Below are 10,911 nucleotides of genomic sequence, written 5' to 3'. Positions count from 1 at the left end.
CTTATAACTGAGTTCTACTAATATCCATGTGTACACACAAACAGTGATCATTTGGAGAGAGATACCAAGTCCATTTCTCCATGTATGTCAGGAGAAAAGAAGGTCCCCAAATATGTAAAAATAAAACATTTGGCAAACAAAGACTTGTGGGGTCAAAGGTGTAGCTAACTTATCACACCCCAAGTTATAAAGTGGATTAATGTCATCTCTGTATAGCTTGACCTGTTTGAAAAAGTGTTGTTTAGAATTATACTCAGCAGCGGCTCATCTACTAAATAGGTCAAAACAAAACAAAAAATGACATCTACCAAAATTATGAAAATTGGGGTCAAATGTGTATGGATATGAGGAAAAAACAATAAATACCTAAAGGCTTATCTATTCCACTTAATGTGCAAAATAAATTAAATAGACTAAACAACTTGGAAAAATATAGGTGTAAACAAAAGACAATTGTTAGCTAGTAGAATGTTTAAAACTGTAAAACTGGGTTTGGAAAGCTGGGGGCCGTTACGCAACTTGCATCACTGGTAAAGCTCATCTACACAGGGTGCAGTCTCACACACCCACCAAAGGGGTATATCAACCTGGCGTCAATGCATATCAGGTTGACTGAAGTCTCCCAGGCAGAATCACGCAGGCCAGGCCATGCATAGTTGCTGAAGTGCCCACTGCATGGTCCTATTGCCCACATCACATACTGAGCTGACTGGGAGCAGTTCCCTGGTGTCCCAGACATGGGTGGGTCACTAAGGAACCGAACCGGACAGTAGGACAGGCGGTATTCTTAAACTGATTAATTAAAGGTCAACTGTCACCTCAAAACATTTTTTATTATTATAACAATTCTTTCATTGAGTTTTAAAAGGAAATATACTTCATAAAAAAAAAAGAAGAAAAAAAAGAAAGAAATCTTGGTAAAGAAATGAAAAAAATCATCGCTGTTTTTAAAGGGACACTATACTCACCAGAACAACTACAGCTTATGGAATTTGTTCTGGTGAATATAATCAATCCTGATACCGGAGAAACTGACGGAAGCCAAGCACAGAGAGATGGACACAGGTTTCTTCAGGAAGGAAGAGATTCTTTATTGGATCACCGATCGGGACTCAGAGGGACTAGCGTCACCAAAATACAGCAAAGTCTGAGTACTGAATACATAGAGTACATTCCTTATATAGCACTGTAGCTCCTCCCACAATTAACTACACCCACACATACCCTTAACCTATTTAATAAATAGAGTCTAAACTCATCCATCCGGTCTAACCACGTGGCTCATCTGATACAAAGGAGAGGGACGCGTAATTCCAGTTCTTACATTCCTGCACCTGGTCAGTACAGTGATAACAGTATCTTAGCTACGTGTAATTAACTAACTGATACTACAAACACATATACATACATATGCCTTGTGGCAATCTTAGCCTGCTAAACTTGTATTTTACTGGAATTACATCACATTCCCCCCTTTGATGCCTCTGATATTTCACAATTACTTGAGGCATCACTTAACCTTGGTTTGCATATACCTCAGGTTACCATGAACCAGACCAGACTTATCTTATGATGTGAATCTTTTAACACTCATCTTCCTGCATTGGTTCTCCTTGATCTAGAGCCTTATACTTATATATCGCCATTATCTGTGCAGCAGCCTTCCTCTCTGCTATACTTCCTATCAGGCTTTGCACAGACCTAACTACTAAGGGTATAAGACACGGTAGGAGTAGACACAACAGTAAAATCAGTAGGACTCCACCTACCACTGCCTTAAGCCCTCCAAACCACTCATACCAGCTACCAAACCAACTACTTGGATTGTACCCTTTCCATACCTGAGTAGGCACATGCACTAGTTTAACCATATGGCTAGTAAGCTCAGCTATTGCTTGCCCTTCGTCATCTATTTGAAGACAGCAATTGCTCAGGTTAAACTTCCCACATACACCTCCCTCTACTGCCAAAAGGTAATCCAAGGCTAATCTATTTTGGTACACTGCTGTCCTCATCCTGGTATTATGCTTCGCTAGAAGATTGAGTGCTTGTGAGGTCTCATTAGTAATAATCTCAACCACCGCCTGTAATCTTATAATACGGTTGAGCATATAAATTGGGGTTCTATAACCAAAGGTACCATCTTCTGCCCACGTGGCTGGCCCATAATAATCTATGATACGCTGGGGAGGCCATTCATTATCTTCCCAGGTGCCTATCTCTAAGGGTCCCCTTTTCTTCCTATGATTCACATCATACACTTTAACACCTAAAGTCTCACCTGTTTCAATCGGTAACAAGAAGAAGGATGGTTTGAGCATACCCAACACACATGCCCCTTCCCAGTCCTGTGGCAACTCCGAATAGGCTTTCTTACCACAGATCCAGTACAAATTTGCTGGGGCTCTCCAGGTAGATGTGATGGATAAATCAAACCACACATCCTTTAAACTGGCATATCTAGCAAACGGGTTAGATGGTTCTGAGACATTTGAAGCCGACCACCAAGTTGTATTTTTAGTATCATCATCATAAGCTTTTTGCCCTAGACAAGTTAATTCTCCTACAGAAGTATTATACATTATTCCTTTCCTTGCTATGCAAACATAACCTATGATGGAGGTCTTTAATCTCCACTCAGATTTACCTCTAACACTCAAATGATAATCGGCTTGTGTAGATATTAGTTGGTCAACTGCCTCAGAACCGGACATTACCTCCTTTGCTTCCCAAGGCCATTGGTCTCCCATGTTAGTACCTCCACACACATAGCAGTTGGTAACATTAAGACTACCGGCAATACTTTCAGCTAGGTCAATGAACAGGTTTTTAGCGTTATGGGGGATCTTATTATCTATACTCATCTCTTCATAAAAGGAATGGTATACTTGATGAGTCTGGGAGGATACCGTATCAGTCTCTATTCCTATAAACAATAATGTCCCAGGATCTAAACCCGTCCCGTATATCTGAAACCCAAATAAATTTCCATACTTATCTAGGAACTTGTCGGGGTTATTAATAAGTATATGGACTGGGTTGCATTCCATAGACTTACAATAAGGGCTAGTCGGCAACTTAGTCACTATCATGTCTTTATCTACTGTCTGTCCCCAAGTCGCCCACCCCACACAAGACCAATATGGACAAAAGTTATAGTCTTTATTTGGGCATCTAGGACTCACATATTTATTTTTACTACTGGGACAAATATATTTATCATTAGACCCATACGTCCTCTCCCATCTAAGATCCCCACATACATTCCACGGTTTTCTACCACTTGATATCGCCTTACATGCATCAAATAGCAGAACACCCGAAGAATGTACGGATTCTAACACCGTCTTATTAATTAGGGTCCCCTGAGGATCTCCATTCCTGAGAGTCAACCAAATTGTACGAGGTTGATACTCTGGACTGAAGCACTTAGGTTCTCCTACTCCTAAATGGCACACACTATAGTCTATATTTAGGTATCTACATCTTGATACCTCTCCTTTACATTCGTATTGTGAATGCCAAATTAGGGTTTGGGAAATATGGTTACCTGTTCTCGTAGTCTTAATGCATACCTCACAGCTAGGAGTGTCGGTACCTCTACCTTCCTGAATATAAAAACACATATAAATAAACACAATCAAAAGCACATCTTTCGCCGTCATCCTCAGTCTTCGTCCGTGCGATGGAACCTCAGCTTCCAGGATGTGAGGGCTGCAGGGAATGGAGTTCTGCTCGTCTTCACAGGTGTCCCTTCGAGACTTTCCTGGCTTATACACTATGTGTTGGTAAGCGGACAGGCTTTATTATGGCCTTCTCACTCACACCTGTAACAATAAAATTTGTAATCCACAATAATTCCTCGTTACTCCGACTGAGTAGTGCGTTTCAACCGGATCTTGCAGGGATTCTCTGGATCTGCTGTAATTTGCCAAGAATCGACTGCTGCTGGTTTAACCCTGGAGTGATGTATCCACGGAGTTACTTCGGCTACTTTTATCGCTGTAGGGGTAGACAAAAGAACAACATAAGGACCTCTCCACTTGGGCCCTAACGGTACATTATTCCACTCTTTAATCCACACTTGGTCTCCTGGATGATAACTATGAACAGGGGGATAAATATTCACAGGTAATCTATCTTGTACCCATTTCTGTACCTCCTCCATAGTCTTACCCAACTCTACAACCTGCTGCCGGGTAATTCCTTCTCCCAACTGACTCAAGTCCCCCCTTAAGTTACCAAGTACGGGAGGTGGTCGCCCATACATGATTTCAAAAGGAGAGAGGCCCATCCTTCTGGTAGGGGTACTGCGGATTCGCAATAAAGCTATGGGTAAGAGAACGTTCCACTTAAGTTGTGTTTCCTGACACATTTTAGCCAACTGGTTCTTTATAGTTCTATTCATTCTCTCTACCTTACCAGAACTCTGGGGTCTATATGCAGTATGAAGCCTCCACTTTATACCAAGCATATGAGTCAGTTGTTGTAGGCACTGATGAACAAAAGCTGGACCATTGTCCGATCCTATAGAACAGGGTAGTCCATATCGGGGTATTATTTCTCGTAGCAGGAATCTTACAACTTCTCCTGCTTTCTCTGTACGAGTAGGACATGCTTCTACCCAGCCTGAATAGGTGCACACAATTACCAACAGGTAACGATGTCCACCCGATTTAGGCATTACTGTAAAGTCTATTTGTAGATCGGACATGGGGAGTCCCCCCATAAACTGGACTCCTGGTGGCTTTACTGGTCCTTGTCTTGCATTATTCTTAGCACACGTTACACATCTGCGTACAATGGCCTGAGTCAAGTTGGACAATCTTGGTATGTAGAAATGTTTCCTGAGAGATTCTTCAGTACTGTCTCTCCCAGAATGTGTCCCGTTGTGATAATTTTGGACAATTTCTACCGCTAGTGATGCTGGTATGACTATTCTTCCATCTTCTAGCTGATACCACTTGTTCTCCAAATACTTTCCCGGTTCAGTCTTTAACCACTCCTCTTCTTGAGCTGTATAAACTGGAGTCCATTGGGACAGTGGAGTTGGTATAAGAGCAGCTATATGCCCCACATACTCCTGTCTTCCTGATTCAGCAGCACGCTTAGCTGCACTATCTGCCATCCGATTTCCCTTGGTTACATCACCATCTCCTCTCAGATGCGCTCGACAATGTATGATACCGACTTCTTTCGGCTCCCACACTGCTTCCAATAGTTGTAGGATTTCAGCTGCGTACTTGATTTCTTTGCCTTCTGAATTCAGTAGTCCTCTTTCTTTATACAAAGCTCCGTGGGCATGAGTGGTTAAAAACGCATACTTAGAGTCCGTATAGATATTTACTCTTAAACCTTCAGCCAATTGTAACGCTCGTGTTAGTGCTATTAATTCTGCCTTTTGTGCTGATGTTCCTTTCGCCAGTGGCCGAGCTTCTATCACCTTGTCTATTGTTGTCACTGCATATCCTGCATAGCGGATCCCTTCTTTCACATAACTACTGCCGTCGGTGTAATATTGAACATCGGGGTTCTGGATGGGAAAATCACGAAGATCTGGTCTACTTGAAAATACTTCATCCATTACTTCCAAACAATCATGTTGACTTTCAGTAGGTTGCGGCAAAAGGGTAGCTGGATTTAAGGTGTTTACAGTCTCTAAATGCACTCTTGGGTTTTCACACAACATTGCTTGATACTTGGTCATACGGCTGTTACTAAACCAATGATTTCCTTTGTAATCCAACAACGTCTGTACTGCATGTGGGACTCGTACATAAAGTTCTTGACCCAGAGTGAGTTTATCGGCTTCAGCTACTAGCAGGGCGGCTGCAGCTACGGCTCTTAGACAAGGTGGAAGTCCGCTGGCCACTGCATCCAGTTGCTTAGACATGTAGGCAACAGGTCTTTGCCATGATCCCAAGTACTGTGTCAATACTCCCACAGCCATTCTTCTTTGCTCGTGTACATATAAGTAGAATGGTCGTGTGTGATCAGGTAGACCTAATGCTGGGGCACTCATCAAAGCCTTCTTCACATCTTCAAATGCCGTTTGCTGTTCTTGGGTCCATAAGAAGGGGTCGTGCTCTGTACCTTTGATGGATGCGTACAGAGGTTTTGCCAGTATCGCATAGCTGGGAATCCATATCCTACAGAAGCCTGCTGCCCCCAAGAATTCTCGCACTTGTCTTCTATTCTTGGGTATTGGTATTTGGCAGACAGCTTCTTTTCTCTCTGGCCCCATAATCCTTTGACCTTCAGAGATATGGAATCCCAGATACTTGACAGTTGGCAAACACAACTGAGCCTTCTTCCTGGACACCTTGTATCCTGCCTTCCAGAGAATATGTAGTAGATCGTGCGTTGCTTGCTGACATTTTTCTTTTGTAACTGCTGCTATCAACAAGTCATCTACATATTGTAACAATACACATTCTCCTGGGATAGACTCGAAATCCAGTAGATCTTGACTTAGAGCTGAACCAAATAGGGTAGGTGAATTTTTAAACCCTTGGGGCAGTCTTGTCCAAGTCATTTGGCGTTTTGAGCCCGTTACAGCGTTCTCCCATTGGAAAGCGAAAATACATTGGCTTTCTGCGGCAATTCGGAGGCAAAAGAAGGCATCTTTGAGATCTAAGACTGTGAAGTAAGTAGCCCCGCCCGGAATTAAAGCAAGCAGGTTATATGGATTGGGTACAACTGGATGTATGCTAACAACCGCATCATTGACTGCTCTTAAGTCCTGTACAGGTCGATACTCATCTGTACCGGGCTTTTGAACAGGCAGCAATGGGGTGTTCCAGGGGGAAGTACAGAATTTTAGGATACCATACCGTATGAACTTATCCAGATAGGATTGGATGTTCTTCTTAGCCTTCTGCGGAATGTGATATTGTCTTAGGCTCACTGGATAAACCCCATGTTTCAGTTCAATTTTTATTGGTGGAATATTGCGGGCCAGTCCTGGTGGGTTGTTCTCTGCCCAAACTCCTGGTATGTTAAACAATGTCTCATCACTCCTAGGGTTTTGGCTAGTCAACACTGTATAAAGTCGCCACTCTTCTTCCTTTGGTACGGATAAAGTCATAATACCTGAAGGTCCATTAAACTTTAAGGATGTTGTTCCATTTGGTAGGAACGTAATCTGCGCTTGTAATTTTGATAGCATATCACGTCCCAGCAATTGGACTGGACATTCAGGCATATAAAGGAATTGGTGTTTTACTACGTGGCCTCCCAATGTACAGAGTCGACTTTTAAGAACCGGTTTTTCAGCACTTCTTCCAGTTGCTCCTATCACAGTAATAGTCCTTCCAGATGGAGGAGCAACTAGATTAGTCACCACTGAATGTTCAGCACCAGTGTCGATCATGAACGCACTCCTTTTCCCCCCTATTGATACATCGACCATAGGCTCCGCTCGACCAAGGGGGATGGAGCCCGGTCGGTATCAATAGTCCTCCATGACAGTGTCAGCCAATCCTACAAAGTCCCTACCTTCTCTATCGCGGGACCTTTGCGCTGCTGGAATATACCTGTCTTCCCTAACACTTCCTCTGTTCCCATTACTCCCTCTATAACCATTACTCCCTCCGGGGCCTCCTCTACCTCTCGCTCTACCTCTAAAGTTTCCGTAGCCTGCCCTGGGTTGGTCTCTCTCGTACTGCTCTCTTTGCGGACATTCGTTCCTCCAATGCCCTTCTTCCTTGCAATACGCGCATTGATCCCTACTCAAAGGCTCCCTACTCCATCTATTATTGCCTCTATCTGGGCCCCGTTTATCTACGCCTGCGATCGCTACCGCTAGCATATCAGCCTTTTTACGCATCTTGCGCTCTTCCTCTTTCTTACTTTCTGTATCCCTGTTCATATAGACCTTATTTGCTACCTCCATTAGTTGGGTGATGGACATACCTGCAAACCCTTCTAACTTTTGTAGCTTGCGCTTAATATCTCCGTATGCTTGGCTGACAAAGGCGGAGTTAACCATTCGGGAATTGTCTGCGTCTTCCGGATTAAAGGGGGTATACAAGCGGTATGCCTCCAATAATCGGTCATAAAAGACACTGGGCGCTTCATCGCTTTTCTGGATCACCTCAACTGTCTTCGACATGTTAATGGCTTTCTTTCCTCCGGCTTTCATGCCAGCAATTATAGCGTCTCTATAGGCTCTGAGTTGAACCATATCAGCACCATTTACGTTCCAATCAGGATCGGTGTTGGGATAGTGTGTCGCGGCCCATGCTGCTGGATTGGCTTGGTTCAAAGCACGGGCTCTATCCTCTAATGCTTTAATGGCTGCTTGATTTATTCTTGTCCTTTCCTCATTGTTAAATAAAGTCATTAGTAACTGCTGGCAATCAGCCCATGTCGGATTATGCGTCTGTACTATTGAGGTGAACAGATCAGTCATAGCTTGTGGTTTCTCAGTATACGAGGAATTATGGGTCTTCCAGTTTAAAAGATCGGTTGTGGTAAATGGGACATATACGAAGACTGGGTCAGCGTGTGCCATTTGACCTGCGGCATCGATATAAGCTGACCCGGGATTCAGACGAAGAGGCATCTGATAGTGCTTTAATTGTTGGGCACCAGTCAACTGTCGGGTTTGGATGGGGCTACGTAGAGAGGCGTCAGTCATGGGTTCCGGTCGGGGAGAGATAGGGTATGGGGATGTGGGAGGTCGGTTTTGGGAAAAGGTCGTAAATAAAACACTTCGAGCCGAGCTAGATGAAGCTTGACCGGAAGTCTGAAGTGGCGCCAAATCAGGATATTCGTTTCTAATGGGGGTGGATTCTGGTTCCGGAAGGGGAGATTTAGTACGAGGGGGGGTGGATCCTGTACTGGAGGAGGAAGCGGAAGTGGATGAGGGTAATGAGGGGAGGGGTGCAGGACTTCCTGCGTTTGCGTCACTTCTTCTTAACGGAAAGTAAGGGGGCGGCAAAGGGATCTCGGACTCAGGGGGCGTGTCCAAAATGGGCCTAACACCAGTCCTAGTGGACGAGCAAGTCCTAGCTACCATGAGGCGACACTGCTCCTCGTGGCATGTCTGGAGCCATTTTGGCGAGTCATTTACGGCCTGTCTCCAACAGTCAATATAAGGAAACTGGCCGTAAAGTTCAGGCCTACCCGATACAGCCACGTGTAAGCGCTGTACCAGAGTTGGATCCAAACTGCCACGTGGCGGCCATGCCGCAACCAAAGTAGGCCACTCCCTAGTGCACAAAGTGACCAAACGTACAGGAGACATCTTTACCCCAAAATCACAAACTTTGAATCCCTTTTTAAAATTCTTAACCATACATCCTAAGGGATCCGGAATCGTTGACTGCGACGCACCCATACTTAACAATGGAACGTCGTCGACAACGAATACTATACACGCGTACTATTCAACAGTCACACCCGTTTCCTCTGGCAACAGCACCACGTGGTACGGTTACCAAGTGAAACGTACACAATAACAATAAACACTCAGGGAATTCCCGTACACACACAGCTGTTACACCAGTCACTATATAATCAATATTATGCCCTTTGGCGTAACTATACAGTCACCCACGCTATAATTCTCTATATACGAATTACCCGTCTATAACACACCCCAGTAACATCGTCTTTTACAAATAGCGGTTACAGTACGGTTAGCATAGGTCAAAGCACAAGTTAAGGTCACAATACAATTATTAGTGGTTATGGTGTTAAACATGCAATGGACGACAATGATTAGTACTTATTATATAATGTCAGTAAATATACAGGGTTATGGTACCGTGCACTATAATACAGCAACACACTATTAACACTCTCGCTAGACGGCTGAGCTCGCGCTATCTAACAAGATATACACTTTACTAAAACAATCGTTAACACATTTACAATTCCCAACTAAACTATTGGCCAGTACCTTGAATGGACTACCTAAAACTATATACACCCGTTTTGGTTAGCCACACTGCCCAATCACCACATATATAGCGAGCTAGAGAACCGAATTTACACAGGCGCCTCTTAGTCGCACTATCAAAAGTCTAGTGGGTTCCAAATTTACACGCCTTCCCACTTAGCCCAGATAGGATGAGAACTAGCGAACCGAATTTACACAGGCGCCGCTTAGTCTCCCGGTCCCTCCGACCTAGCGAACGTAATATACACCCTAGAACGCTAGTCTAGACAAGACACCGGTGTCCGGCTAGGGCTATTTACACCAGGACCCCGCCTGACTAACCAAATCAAACGGTCTGACTAAAGAGCGTTCGATCGAGCGGTGCGCCTTCGCTCCTTCCCTCCGACAGAGGGGGCAGATACACTGATTCAAAACCCCTTTGGGCCTACCGCACAATCGGTATACCCCTAGTGGGTCCTGCCGTCTAAAACAGCAGTTGTCTTACCTCCTCGTTCCTGAACCTGAGTTCACACTCATCGACGGGGACACCCCAGCACTTCTCACGTAGAGGCCGATGATCTCCTGGACAACAGACCAGTGGCGCCGAGACGAAGGGAGGTCCACGCAGAAGTTCAGGGGTGCAGCCGTAGAGAACGTGGGCAAAGATAGACCGTCTCACGCCTCTGCCTCTCAGCTACCGTTGAACGATGAGCTTCCCGGCCAATGCACCAAATGATACCGGAGAAACTGACGGAAGCCAAGCACAGAGAGATGGACACAGGTTTCTTCAGGAAGGAAGAGATTCTTTATTGGATCACCGATCGGGACTCAGAGGGACTAGCGTCACCAAAATACAGCAAAGTCTGAGTACTGAATACATAGAGTACATTCCTTATATAGCACTGTAGCTCCTCCCACAATTAACTACACCCACACATACCCTTAACCTATTTAATAAATAGAGTCTAAACTCATCCATCCGGTCTAACCACGTGGCTCATCTGATACAAAGGAGAGGGACGCGT

This window comes from Pelobates fuscus, chromosome 5 (assembly GCF_036172605.1).
Source record: "Pelobates fuscus isolate aPelFus1 chromosome 5, aPelFus1.pri, whole genome shotgun sequence".
Lineage (NCBI taxonomy): Eukaryota > Metazoa > Chordata > Amphibia > Anura > Pelobatidae > Pelobates > Pelobates fuscus.
Note: the sequence above shows the minus strand (reverse complement) of the source record.